We start from the raw sequence: 13989 nt of genomic DNA, 5'->3' as shown, positions 1-13989 counted from the left end.
GCCAAGCCCAGGACCAGATGAATTCATAGGTAAATTTTACCCAGTATTCCAAAAAGAATACCTATCCTGTTCAAAGTCTTCCAAAAAATTGAAGAGGAAGAAACACTTACTAATTCATTCTAGGAGACCAACATCACCCACATACTAAAGCCAAGCTAACATCATACTCGGTGGTGAGGACTGATAGCTTTCATTCTAAGATCTGGAACAAGACAAGCCTGCCTACTGTTTCCACAGTTATTCAACATTATACTGAAAGTTCTAGCTAGAGCAATTAGGCAAGAGAAAGAGAAAGCATCTAAGTTGGAAAGGAAGAAGTAAAACTTTCCCTATTTGCAGATGACATCATCCTATATGCAGAAAATCCTGAAATACCTACAACAAAGCTATTGGAACTAGTAAGTTAATTCAGCAAAGTGATGGGGTAAAAAATCAACACCCAAAAATCTATAGTGTTTCAACACTCTAGTTATGAAGAATATTAAGAAAAAAACAAGATAAAACTCCCCTTTACAATAGCAACTGCAACTAAAAGAATGAAATATCTGAGAATAAATCTTAGCAAGGATGCAAAGCACTTGTACACAGAAGACTACAACACAGTGGTAAAAGAAATCAAAGAGGACCTAAATAAATGGATTGGGAAGTCTAAATACTGTCACAATGTCAATTCTACCTAAAGCAATTTACAGATTAAATGTAATCCCAATCAAAATTCTAACAACCTTCTTTGTAGAAATAGAAACGTCAATCCTCAAATTTATATGGAAGGGTAAGGGGAGGGGACAAAGCCATTTTGACAAAGAAGAATGAGGTTGAGTGTGATGGTTTGATGCTGTATGTACCCCAGAAAAACATGTTCTTAAATTTAATCCATTCCTGTGGATGTGGACCCATTGTAAATAGGACCTTTTGATAAGGCTCCTTCAGCTACGGTGTGACCTACCTTATTCAGAATGGATCTTAATCCTCTAACTAGTGTCCTTTATAAACAGAAGCAAGATGAAGAAAGTCATGGAAGCAAGAAGCTGAAATCAATGAAACCTGGAAGAGAAGAGAGAAACCAGCAGATGTCACCACGTGCCTTGCCATGTGGCAGAGGAGCCAAGGATCACCAGCAGCCAGTCTTCAGGAAAAAAGCATTGTGCCTTGATTTGTACATTTTCTCAGCCTCAAAACTGTAAGCTAATAAATTCCCATTGTTTAAGCTAACGCATTTCATAGTATTTGCTAGAGCAACCTAGGAAACAAACATTGGAGGGCTCACACTTCTTGATCTTAAAACTTATTACAAAGCCATAAGTAATCAAACAGCATGGTACCAGCATAAGGAAAGACAAATAGATCAATGGAATTGAATTGCGAATTCAGAAATCAACTCTCACATTTATGGTCAACTGATTTTTCACAAGGGTGCCAAGTAAACATGGGGAAAGAATAGTCATTTCAACAAATGGTGCTGGGAAAAGTGGATGTCTGTGTGCAAAAGAATGAACATGGACCCCTACCTCACTTCATTTACAAAAATCAACTAAAAATGGATCAAAGACCTAAAGACAAGAACCAGAACCATAAAACTAGAAGAAAATGTAAGAAGCTTCTTCAGGATCTTGTGTAAGGCAATGGTTTCCTAGACTTTACACCCAAGTACAAGCAACAAAAGAAAGAATAGATAAACAGGATCTCATGAAAATTTAAAAAATTTTGTGCATCAAAGGACTTTATCATTAAAGTATAATGATGAACTACTCAATGGGAGAAAATATTTGGAAACCACATATCCAATGAGGGTTAAATATCTAGAATGTGTAAAGAAATCCTACAACTCCACAATAAAAAGACAACCCATTTTTTTAAATGACCAAGAACTTGAATAGACATTTCTCCAAAGAAAATGTACAAATGGTCAAATAGCACATGAAAAGATGCTCAACATCACCAGCTATTAGGGAAATGCAAATCAAAACCACAATGAGATACCATTTCACACCCACTGTAATGTCTACTATTAAAAAAAAAGAATTTACGGGTTTTGTAGAGGATGTGGAGCAATAGAAACACTCATTAATTGCTGGTGGTAATGTAAAATGGTGCAGGCACTGTGGAAGAGAGTTTGGAATTCCTCAAAAAGTTAAATATAGAGTTACCATATGGCAATCCTCTTCCTAGGTATATACCCAAAATACTTGAAAACTGAGACTTAAACAGACATTTACACACTGATGTTCATAGCAGCATTATTCACAATTGCCAAAAGATGGAAGCAACTTGTGTCCACCAACTGATGAAAGGATAATTAAAATGTGGTATATGCATACAATGGAATATTATTCAGTCATAAAAAGGAAGTTCTTATATGTATGACAGCATGAATGAAACATGAAGACATCATGTTGAAATAAGCCAGACACAAAAGGACAAACATTGTATGACCTTACTGATAAAAATAATTAGGATAAGCAAACTCATAGAGTCAGGATGTAGAATATAGATTACCAGGTGACAAAGTGGGGATAGGGAATGAGGAGTTAATGCTTATATCATGCAGAGTTCTTTTTGGATTGATTGCAAAGTTTTGGTAATTGATGGTGGTGATGGTTGCACAACATTGTGGCATAATTAACAGCAATACATTATATGTATATTTGAAGGTGCTTTTAAAGAGAAAATTTTAGGATGTATAAAAAATTTTTAAGAAAAACATCACATACAGTGAATCCTATTGTAAATGATGGGCTATAATTAATAATACAATTATAAAAATGTTATTTCATGAATTTTTACCAATGTACCATACTAATGCTAGGCATTAATAATAGGGTGGTATATAGGAAATCTGTATTTTATGCATTATTTTTCTGTAAACCCACAGCTTCTCTAATAAACACACACACATTCACACACACAATATGGGTCACCTTGGTAGAAGGGGTCAAAAATCTGGTAAGAATCCTTCCATATTTTCCTCCATGCTCATAATACTATACAAAGATACATATACACATATAAATAGAACTGTATGTGTGTATGCAAAATTGGATTGGGGCCCTTGTTTTACATCTGCTTATACACTCTTTTCTGCATTTTGCGTTTCTCACCCAATATTACTAGTGGAATAAAGTCAACTGCTATAACTCATTTCATTGTAGTGGTTGCTCAATAAAATGTGGTATGAATGCAGGAGAATTTATTCAACCCATCCCCTCTTGATGGGTATCCACTTGGATTTAGTTTTGCGCCATTAGAAATAAGGTTGCAATAAACATTTTAGTACATGTTACTTATCAATATGTTATATATTAATTATTAATATGTACTATGTGTAAGACATGTAAGATGTGTAGAGTACATCTGCTTTTATGTCTATTGTCATCTTGGGAGTAGCTTGGAAAGATTAAATGTTACATGTATTTTTAGATGGTGCTAGATTACTTCTTCATCACTGCACGTTTCCATAGCAAGATGAGGGTATTTTTTTCTTCTAATTCCCAGAATATTAAGTGGTGCAGTTTTTTCTAACAGATGTAAGCTGGTATCTCATTGCTATTTAAATTTGCATTCTTCCAGCTGCCAAAGAATTTAAACATCTTTTCATATATCTGTGGCTATTTAAATGTGCTCTTCTGTTAATTTTCCTTTGCCAATTTTTTTCTTGCAGGGAGGTTTTCTTTTCAGTTTGTAGAAGCACTGTGAGTAATATGGACAACTTCCTCCTTGTCTGTCATTTGCATTACACTATTTTTCCAGATCTAGAAGTTTCAATTGCTTCTTTAGTCACACAAAGGTTATTGCTTTCTGTAGTCAAGCACACATCATTTCTTTTAAAGCATCTAAGTTTCTGGTCTTAGTTAAGAATTTCTTCCTGACCCCTAAATGGTAGGCTCCTAAATTTTCTTGGAAGAGTCTTTTATTGAGGCTTAAGTCCTTAGGTCATAAGGAACCTACATTTTTATTTTTGAATTTTTAAAATTAAGATATCATTTATATACAATACAAAACACTCATTTTAAGTGTTCGGTTTCATGATTTGTGGCAATTGTATAAAATTAAGTAACCACCATCACAATCAAGATATAAAATGTTTTCTCATGCCCCCTTAAAGTCAATCCCCACCCCTCATCCCAGCCCCAGGCAATCACTGATCTGCTTTGTTACTATAGTTCTGTCTTTTTCTAGAATTTTATTTAGATGGAATCATCCAGAATAAATTTCTGTGCTTTATTTCTTTCACTTACCATAATGTTTTTGAGATTCATCCACAATGTTGGATGCATTAGGCTTTTTGTTACTTATTGCAGTGTAGCATTCCACAGTATAGTATAGGTAAACCATAATTTGTTTGTCCATTCATCAGTTTTGGACTACTACATATAATCCTTCTCTAAATGTGCGTTCATATGTCTTTATAGATGTGTTTTCATTTCTCTTGGGTAAACCCCAGGAGTGGAACTTATGAGTTATATGATAAGTGTATGTTTAACTTTATGCAATACCACCATACTGTTCTCCAAAGTGACTGTACAATTTCACATTTCAACCAGATATGATGGGAGTTATATTTGGTCTATGCCTTTGTCAGCACTTTGTACTGTAAGTATTTTTCAATTTAGCCATTCTAGTAAGTGTATAAATATATGTTGTTGGGAATTTATTTGCATTTCTCTGATGAATAGTAAAATTGAGAATCTTTTTATATGCCTATTGGCCATATATTGGCCATATATCTTCATTTGTAAAGTGTCTACTCACAAATTTGGTCCTTGTTTTACAAAGACCAGACCATTTTTTAATTGGGTTGTTTGACTTTTTATTCTTGATTTATAAGACATTTTTATGCTAGATAAATCCTTCGATATATGTTTTACAAAAATTTTCTCCCAGTCATCTTAGGTTGCCAGGGCTACTATGACAAATACCACATGCTCATTGGCTTAAGCAATAGGAATTCATTGGCTCACAGTTTGGGAGGCTAGAAATCCAGAATCAAGGAGTCAGTAAGGCCAGGCTTTCCTCAAAGTGTTCTGATGGTGGCAATCCTCCATTACATGGTGATCTCTCTCTGGCTTCTCCTGTTTCTGACTTCTGCTTCTGCTCAGTCCCCTGTGTCTGTCTAGATTTCCTCTTCTTATAAGGACTTTATTCACATGGATTATGGCCCATCCTGATCCAATTTGGCTTAATCTAAATAGGATCTTTAAAGATCCTATTCACAAATGAGTCCACACTTTAACTAATAACATCTTCAAAAGTCTTATTTACAAATGGGTCCACACCCATAGGACCAGAGTCTAGGACTTGAACACATCTTCTGTGGGGGACATAATTCAATTCCCAATATAGCCTATGGCTTGCCTTTACATTTTCTTAACTGCATTTCTTAAAATCCAAAAGCTGTTAATTTGAATGGGATCCATTTTATCATTTTTTTCACTTATATTTTATACTTTTTCGTGTCCTTTTAAAGAAATCTTGGAGTAACCAAAGATCACAAAGATTTGCTCCTGTTTATGAATTTTATAGTTTTGCTTCTATTTAGAATGTTTTTGCTTCTGCTTAGAAGTATTATAGTTTAAACTCTTAGATTTAGGTCTATGATCCATTTAGAATTAAGATAAGTATCTAAGTCCTTTTTTTGCTTATGGATATGCAAATGTTCCAGCAGCATTTGTTGAACAAAGCTATCCTTTACCCCCTTAACTTGCCATGACTCTCAATTATATAGTATATAAGTGGGGGTCTATTCTGTCCCACTGGTTTATATGACTATTCTTAAGTCAATTTCACAACTGTCATGATTATTATAGATTTACAGTTAGTCATGAAAGCAGGTAGTGTAAGTCCTCCAAATTGATTCTTCTTTTTCAAAATTGTTTTGGTTACTTTAGCTCCATTGTCTTTTTATATAAATTTTGAAATCAGCTTGTTAATTTCTTCCAAAAATAACTGGTTTTCATCTTCTCAGACCCTGGAACATCCTGGATGCAGAGTCCAAAACTGGGGAATCTGACCACTAAAGTCGCCAGAGGAAATGGAGTTTCCGGGGATGCATTTGCCCTCCTGCCTGAAACAATTCAAAAACTGGACAACAAAAGGTTCTCAAGACATTGAACATCAGGACAAAGAAGGACAGTGATGCCAAGCCCTGCAGTTGTCCTGAGCGTGGTCTGTGGAGACTCTCCAGTCAGAAGGGCAAGAAGGGAAACCCAGGTGGAGGAGGCTTTAGTTTCCTAGACTGCTACAGCAAGTGCCATGAAATTGATTGCCCTAAACAATGGGAATTTCTTAGCTTACAGCCTTGAGGCCAGGAAAATGTCAAATCAAGGCATACTCAAGACAGTGCCTTCTTCAGAAGACCAGCTGCCAGTAATTCTAGGCTCTTCTGCCACATAGCAAGGCAACCTGTGTGTCTTTCCCTTCTTTTCTGGGCTTTGTTGATTTCAGCTTTTGGCTTCTGTGATTCTCTCTCTCTCTCTCTCTCTCTCTCTCTCTCTCTCTCTCTCTCTCTCTCACTCTCTCTCTCTCACTCTCTCTCTCTTTCTTCCTCTCCCTCTCCCTCTTTCTCTCTCTCTCATCATTCTGTTTATCTTCAGTAATAATATTAAGACGCATCCTGAATAAGGTGGGTCACACCTTAACTGAAGGAGCTTCATCAAAATCCTACTTAAAATGGGATTATACCTACAGGAATGTATTAGATTTAAGAACATGTTTTTCTGGGGTACATACATCTTCAAGTCACCACGGAGGACAGTGGTCTCCATGTTGAAGAGATGGAGCTGGGATCCAGGGAAGACAGGATAGAGTCCCAAAGAGAAGAGAGCTGCATAAGAAGAGTGTTTGGGATGTGCAGGGGTCTGAGTACTCTATAGCACATGCAGGTGAGAAGACTATCCAAGGTTGGGAAAGTGCTACCAAAAGGACTAGAGGGAAGAATCCATGAGGATCACAAAGGGCCAGAATAGTGCCTATTCACTTAAACCAGAGTGGACAAACCTCATAATTCTAGAGATTAGTAGGATGCTCAGAAATGTTTTGACTGAAGAGTGGAGAAAGTTTTATCCTAGACTAAGTGTTGCTCTTATCCCTCCTAACAAAGCTTAAAAGCAAAACCCAAGAGGATCACATTGTTTCCAGGTAACTTAACTGCACCTCAGAACAAAGGTCAAATATATTTATAGGAATACAACAATGTACAGCAGCAAACGAGGAAAATTTCATAAAGTCTGGCATACATTCAAAAATTATGAAGCATGCAAAGAAGCAGAAAAATATATCCCATGATGATGAGAAAAGTCAATCTCTCAAAGTGATCCAGAAATAATACAGTTGACATTAAAACAGTCATAACTACATTCCATGTGTTCAAGAAGATAAAGATTGACCATGATAAGTAGAGACATGGAAGATACTAAAAAAAAACACCTGAATCCAATAGTTTTAGTCCACTGTACCTGGAAGCAGAAACCCTCAGGGAGCTCATGGGAAACTTCCATTTGAATATGATATGGTAATTGATTACTACTCTTCCAGATCAATGGCTAATTCTTCTAGCACATTTATGAAATAACTCTTTTCCCATAGAATTAATCATTTTTGTCATGTGTTAAATTCACAAACATTGAGGCCCATTTTTGAAGTTTCTTTTTCTATACAAGCATCACTTTGATTTGAATTCGGTGAGTTTATTAGATTACATATAACCTAAGTGAGTTTATTAGATTACAAATAACCATAAAAGTGCCTAAACTAAGGCATCAGCAAGAAGAAGATACCTTCACTGAAGGAAGGCCAATGGTGTCTGGAACACCTCTGTCAGCTGGAAAGACATGAGACTGGCATCTGCCATTTCTTTGCTTCCAGGTTGCATTTCAAAATGGCTTTTTCCAAAATGCCTCTGGGCTTCTGTTTCTCTTAGCTTCTCTCTCTCAGCCTCTCTGCATCCTTGCTTAGGCTTCTGTCTCTCTTAGCTTCTCTCTCTCAGTTCTTGTGCATCTTTGCTTGTTCTCCCAGGGCATTTCTCTCTAAGTGTCTGGGGGTCCTCTTTTAGCATCTCTGGGGCAGATGCTGGGCTTCATCTCTCCAAACATCTTTCTGTCTGCATCTCTAAGCATCTCCAAGCATCAGCATCTGTGTTGATTCTTGAGCTCTCTTAAATACTCCACTGGGCTACTCAAGACCTACCCTGAATGGGTGGGGTCCACAACTCCGTGAAAATAATCAAAGGTCTCACCCATAGTTGGTTGAGTCACATCTCCATGGAAACACTCAAACAAAATGTTCCACCCAACAAGATTGTATTACAAGGTCATGGTTCTTTTGGGGTCCATAGTAGTTTCAAACCAGCACTGTGATTTTTTTTAAATTTCTTCTCTAATTCAAGGATTTTCTAAAAATATACACGATTCTTAATTTCCAAGAAATTAAGTTTTTAATCACCCTTTCATCATTTACTTCTATTTTTTTTGTTGGATTATAGTCAGAGAATATGTTTGGAAGGATTTAAGATTTTCTTTGCAGACATTTCCATTTCTTAAACATCTTTGTGGACATAAGTTATTTTTTATTTCAGAGATGTAAAGTCCTATCTATAGTCATTAAATCAAGCTTGAATGGGAACTAATTCCACTATCTCATTTTTTTTCATTTTTAAAATAAAAGGTATCCTTTCTCAAAATGACACAGGAGCCAACTGAAAGACTTACCACTGGCCAAAATTGGAAAATTAGAACAACAAAATAAAGCAGTACTGGATTATAACTGAAAGTACAAAATATCCATTAACCCATATTGGTATAAATAAATTACTGAAGAAAGAAAGAAAAAAAGAAAGAAAGAAAGAAAGAAAGAAAGAAAGAAAGAAAGAAAGAAAGAAAGAAAGAAAGGAAGGAAAGACGGAAAAATAAAGGAAAGAAGGAAGGAAGGAAGGAAGGAAGGAAGGAAGGAAGGAAGGAAGAAAATTCTCCTTTGTGGAAGAGTTCCAAATAATTTATGTAGCTATTCTGTCTTCAAGGAGGTAGAGCAAAACTTCCTACTCCTTAAGTGTGGACTGTACATAGTGACTTCCTTCAACAGAGTACAGTATTGGAAAGTGGGGTAAAAGAGTAACATTACAGTTTAGAAAACTAACAAACACTACCTCAGCCAAGCGATCAAGGTTAACATCAACATGACAAGTAATATCGTAATATGTCCCCCTTGATATGATGTGAAGAGAATGACAATTTGCTTCAGTGGTCTTCCTCTCAAAAACCCATAACTCTGGTCTAATCATGAGAAAACATCTGATAAATGCCAATAGAGGACATTCTACAAATACTTGATCAATACTTATCAAAACTGTCAAGATCATTTAATACAAGAAAAGTCTGAGAAACTGTCACAGCCAAAAGGAGAACATGTACCCATTCACCTCAAGGTATTTTCTAGTGTCTTGTGTGGCTTGTACTTTGATTCTTTGGTTATACATGAATGTATTATTTAATGTCCACATATTTGTGAATTTTCCATGCCTAAGAAGACATGATGATTAAATATAATGTGAATACAAAGCTACAACATATGAAAACATGGGATACCGCTAAAGCAGTGCTCAGAGGGAAATGGATAGCTGTTAATGCCTACTTTAAAAAAGAAAAAAGATCTCAAATCACCTTCTACCTCATGAAACTAGAAAATGGAAAGCAAAATAGAGGCCCAAAGCAAGTATAAGGAAATAGTAAAGATTAGAGTGTAAATGAATTAAATAAAGAAGAGAAAAGATTATAGAAATTCAGCAAAACCAAAATTGGTTCTTTAACAAGATCAACAAAATTGACAGAGACAGGCCTTTAACTAGACAGAACAAGAAGACTCAAATTGCTAAAATCAAGAATGGAACAGAGGACATTACTGTCAACCTTACAGAAATAAAATGATTATAAAGGATTACTGTGAGTAACTGTATGCCAACAAATTAGATAACCAATGTAAAATGCACAAGTTCCTAGAAACACAAAAACTACCAAAATTTACTCAAGATGAAATAGAACATTTGAATAGACCCATTGTAAATAGAGATTGAATCAATAATTTTTTAAAAATCCCTCCCGACAAAGAAAAGTCTGGAGTCAGATGGCTTCATTGCTAAATTCTCCCTAACATTTAAAGAAGAATTCACACCAATCTTTCATAAACTCTTCCCAAAAGATAGAGAAGGGAACACTTCCCAACTCATTTGAATAGGCCATTATTACCCTGATACTGAAAACCAAAGACATCACAAGAAATGAATACTACAGACAAATATCTCTTGTGAATATTGACAGAAATATCCTCAACAAAATACTAGCAAGCTGAATCCAGCAGCATGGTAAAAGAATTATTCACCATGACCAAGCAGGATTTATCCCAGTGATGTAAGGGTGGTTCAACATACATAAAAATAATCACTGCAATATACCACATTAATGGAATGAAGGAAAAACTCACATGCTCATCTCAATTGATGCATGTTCCAGTTTGTTAATGCTGCCATTATGCAAAATACCAGAAATGGATTTGCTTTTATATAGGGGATTTATTAGGGTACAAATTTACAGTTCTAAGGTCATCAAAGTGTCCATACTAATGCATCAACAAGAGGATACTTTCACTGAAGGGTGGCCGATGGGGTCTGGAACATCTCTGTCATCTGGGAAGGCATATGGCTGGCATCTGCTGATCCTTTGCTCCTAGGTTCTGGTTTCAAAATGGCTTTCTCCAAAATGTCTCCAGCCTTCTGTCTTCGCTCCTCTTTCTCAGCTCCTGTGTGTCCTTGCTTCTTTCTCCCAGTGTGTTTCACTCTAAGCATCTGGGGGTCCCCTCTTAGTTTCTCTGGGTCAAAATCTGGGATTCATCCCTCCAAATGTCTTTCTGTTGCATCTCCAAGCATCAGCATCTGTGTTGGCTCTTAGCTCTCTTAAATACTCCAGTGAATTAATCAAGACCCACACTGAATGGAAATAATTTAATCAGAGTTTAAACACAGTTGAGTGGGTCACATCTCCATGGAAACACTCAATCAAAATTCTCCTTCCAACAAGATTGGGTTACAAGATCATGGCTCTTCTGGTGTCCATAACAGTTTCAACCTGCCACAATGCATAAAAAAGCATTTGACAAAATCCAACACCTTTTCATGATAAAATACTAAAAAAAAATAGGAATAGAAGGAAAAATTGTCAACATGAAGGGCATATATGAAAAACCCACTCCGTTGTGAGGGACTGAAAGATTTCCAAGATCAGGAACAAGACAAGGATGCCCACCATCATCATTGTTATTCAACATTGTACTGAAGGTTCTAGCCAGAGTGATTGGGCAAGAAAAAGAAATAAAATGTATCCAAATTGGAAAGGAAGAAGTAAAACAATCCTTATTCATAGATGACATAATACTATATACATAGAAAATCCCAAAGAATCCACAAGAAAGCTACTAGAACCATTGTATGAACCATTGAATGAATTCAGCAAATATATAGGCTACAAGATTAACATACAAATATCAAATGTGTTTCTAAATACAAGTAATGAAAAATATGAGAAGGAAATCAAGAAAACAATTCCATTTACAATAGCATCTAAAAGAATAAAACACCTAGGAATATTTTTTAAATTAAATTCAGTTTTATTCAGATATATTCACGTACCATACAGTCATCCATGGTGTACAATTAACTGTTCCTAGTACCATCATATAGTTATGCATTCATCACTCCAATCTATTATTGAACATTTTCTTTCCTTATACCACAAAAAATAAGAATAAAAAATAAAATTAAAAAAGAATACCCAAATCATCGCCCCATCCCACCCTATTTTTCATTTAGTTTTTGTCCCCATTTTTCTACTCATCCATCCATACACTGGATAAAGGGAGTGTGATCCACAAGGTTTTCACAATCACACTGTCACCCATTGTAAGCTACATTGTTATACAATCATCTTCAAGAGTCAAGTCTACTGGGTTGGAATATGATAGTTTCAGGTATTTACTTCTAGCTATTCCTAGGAATAATTTTAACCAAGGAAGAAATGACTTGTACACTGAAAACTACAAAAATTGCTGAAAAAAGTTAGAGACCTAAATAAATGTAAAGACATCCTGTGTTTATGGATTGAAGGATTTAATATCGTTACAATGCCAATACTACCCAAAGTGATACACGGATTAAATGAAATCTCTTTCAAAATCCCAACAGTCAAAAAAATCTTAAAAACCATTTTTGCAGAAATGGAAAAGCTAGTCCTCAAATTAATATGGGATTGCAATGGGCCCCAAATAGCCAAAACAATCTTAAAAATAAGAACAAAGTTGGAGGTCTCACACTTGCCAATTTCAAAACTTACTACAGAGGAGACAGGGAAGATGGCAGCATAGAGAGGAGTGGACGCTAAGTACTCCCCCTGGAACAACTAAAAAAAAAGCCAGAAACAACTAGCAAGTAATCCAGAATAACTGCGGGGGGCCAAACTAGACCGTCCACTCATCGTATACCAACCTGAATTGGGAGGAATGCCTGAGATCACAGCATAAAATCTAAGTAAAACCTGTGGATCCAAGTCATGAGGCCCCCTCCCCCATAGCCTGAGCTGCAAAGCCTCATGGTGCCAGAGAGACGCTCTCTCCCAGCAAGCGAATATAGCTCAGCTGAGCTCCAACTGGGGTTTTAAGTAGTGAGTGTGAACTGCTGACTACAGGTACAAATCCCCAAAAAACAGATGGAGGCTTTGGGTGACAACTGAACTTGGAGAGCCAGAGGGTTGCCTTGGACAAGGCCTGAAGGAGATTATCTGTTTCTTTTTCAGCTCAGTGGAGAAAGCCCAAGCCATTACAGTTCCCAGTGCTGTGACTCAAAGAAGGGTGGAGATACCACAAGCAGAGAGAGAGAGAGACCATTGAAATGCTAATGACATCCCCCTAGGGTGTCTATCTTCTCCAAGAGGAAAGGGGTGGGTCCCTTTCCATTCAGAACCAGACCCCAGAGCCTGGGGGAACACGGCCATACCTCCTCACACCAGTCAAGAATTATAGGCTAACAGGCACCACCTGCTGGGCAGAAAAGCACAGTGACCTGAGGCTTCACAGGAACCAATTTTCTAAGACACACCTGCAGGGAAACCAGATACTGAATATTTCTTCCCTCTGGGACCTGAGCCTGTTCTGGTCTGGGAAAACCAGATTGGGGTAACCAAGGAAACCATGCCTAGACAACAGAAAATTGCAATCTACACTAAGAAAAGCAAAGTTATGGCCCAGTCAAAGGAACAAATGTACACTTCAACTGAGATACAGGAATTTAAACAACTAATGCTAAATCAATTCAAAAAGTTTAGAGAAGATATCACAAAAGAGATAGAAGCTGTAAAGAAAACACTGGGCATACATAAGGCAGAAATCAAAAGTTCAAAAAAACAACTGTAGAATCTATGGGAATGAAAGGCACAACACAAGAGATGAAAGACACAATGGAAACATACAACAGCAGATCTCAAGAGGCAGAAGAAAATATTCAGGAACTGGAGAACAAAACACCTGTAAGCTTACATGCAAAGGAGCAGATGGAGAAAAGAATGAAAAAATATGAGCAACATCTCTGGGGACTTAAAGATGAAACAAAGTGCAAGAATATATGTATCATTGGTGTCCCAGAAGGAGAAGAGAAGGGAAAAGGGGCAGAAGCAATAATAGAGGAAATAATCAATGAAAATTTCCCATCTCTTATGAAAGATGTCAAATTACAGATCCAAGAAGCGCAGCGTACTCCAAACAGAATACATCTGAATAGGCCTATGCCAAGACTTAATAATCAGATTATCAAATGTCAAAGACAAAGAGAGAATCCTGAAAGCAGCAAGAGAAAAGCGATCCATCACATACAAAGGAAGTTTAATAAGACTATGTATGGATCTCTCAGCAGAAACCATGGAGGCAAGAAGGAAGTGGTATGATATATTTAAGATACTGGAA

This window comes from Choloepus didactylus, chromosome 22, assembly GCF_015220235.1.
Source record: "Choloepus didactylus isolate mChoDid1 chromosome 22, mChoDid1.pri, whole genome shotgun sequence".
Classification (NCBI taxonomy): domain Eukaryota; kingdom Metazoa; phylum Chordata; class Mammalia; order Pilosa; family Megalonychidae; genus Choloepus; species Choloepus didactylus.
This window is presented reverse-complemented; position numbering follows the sequence as displayed.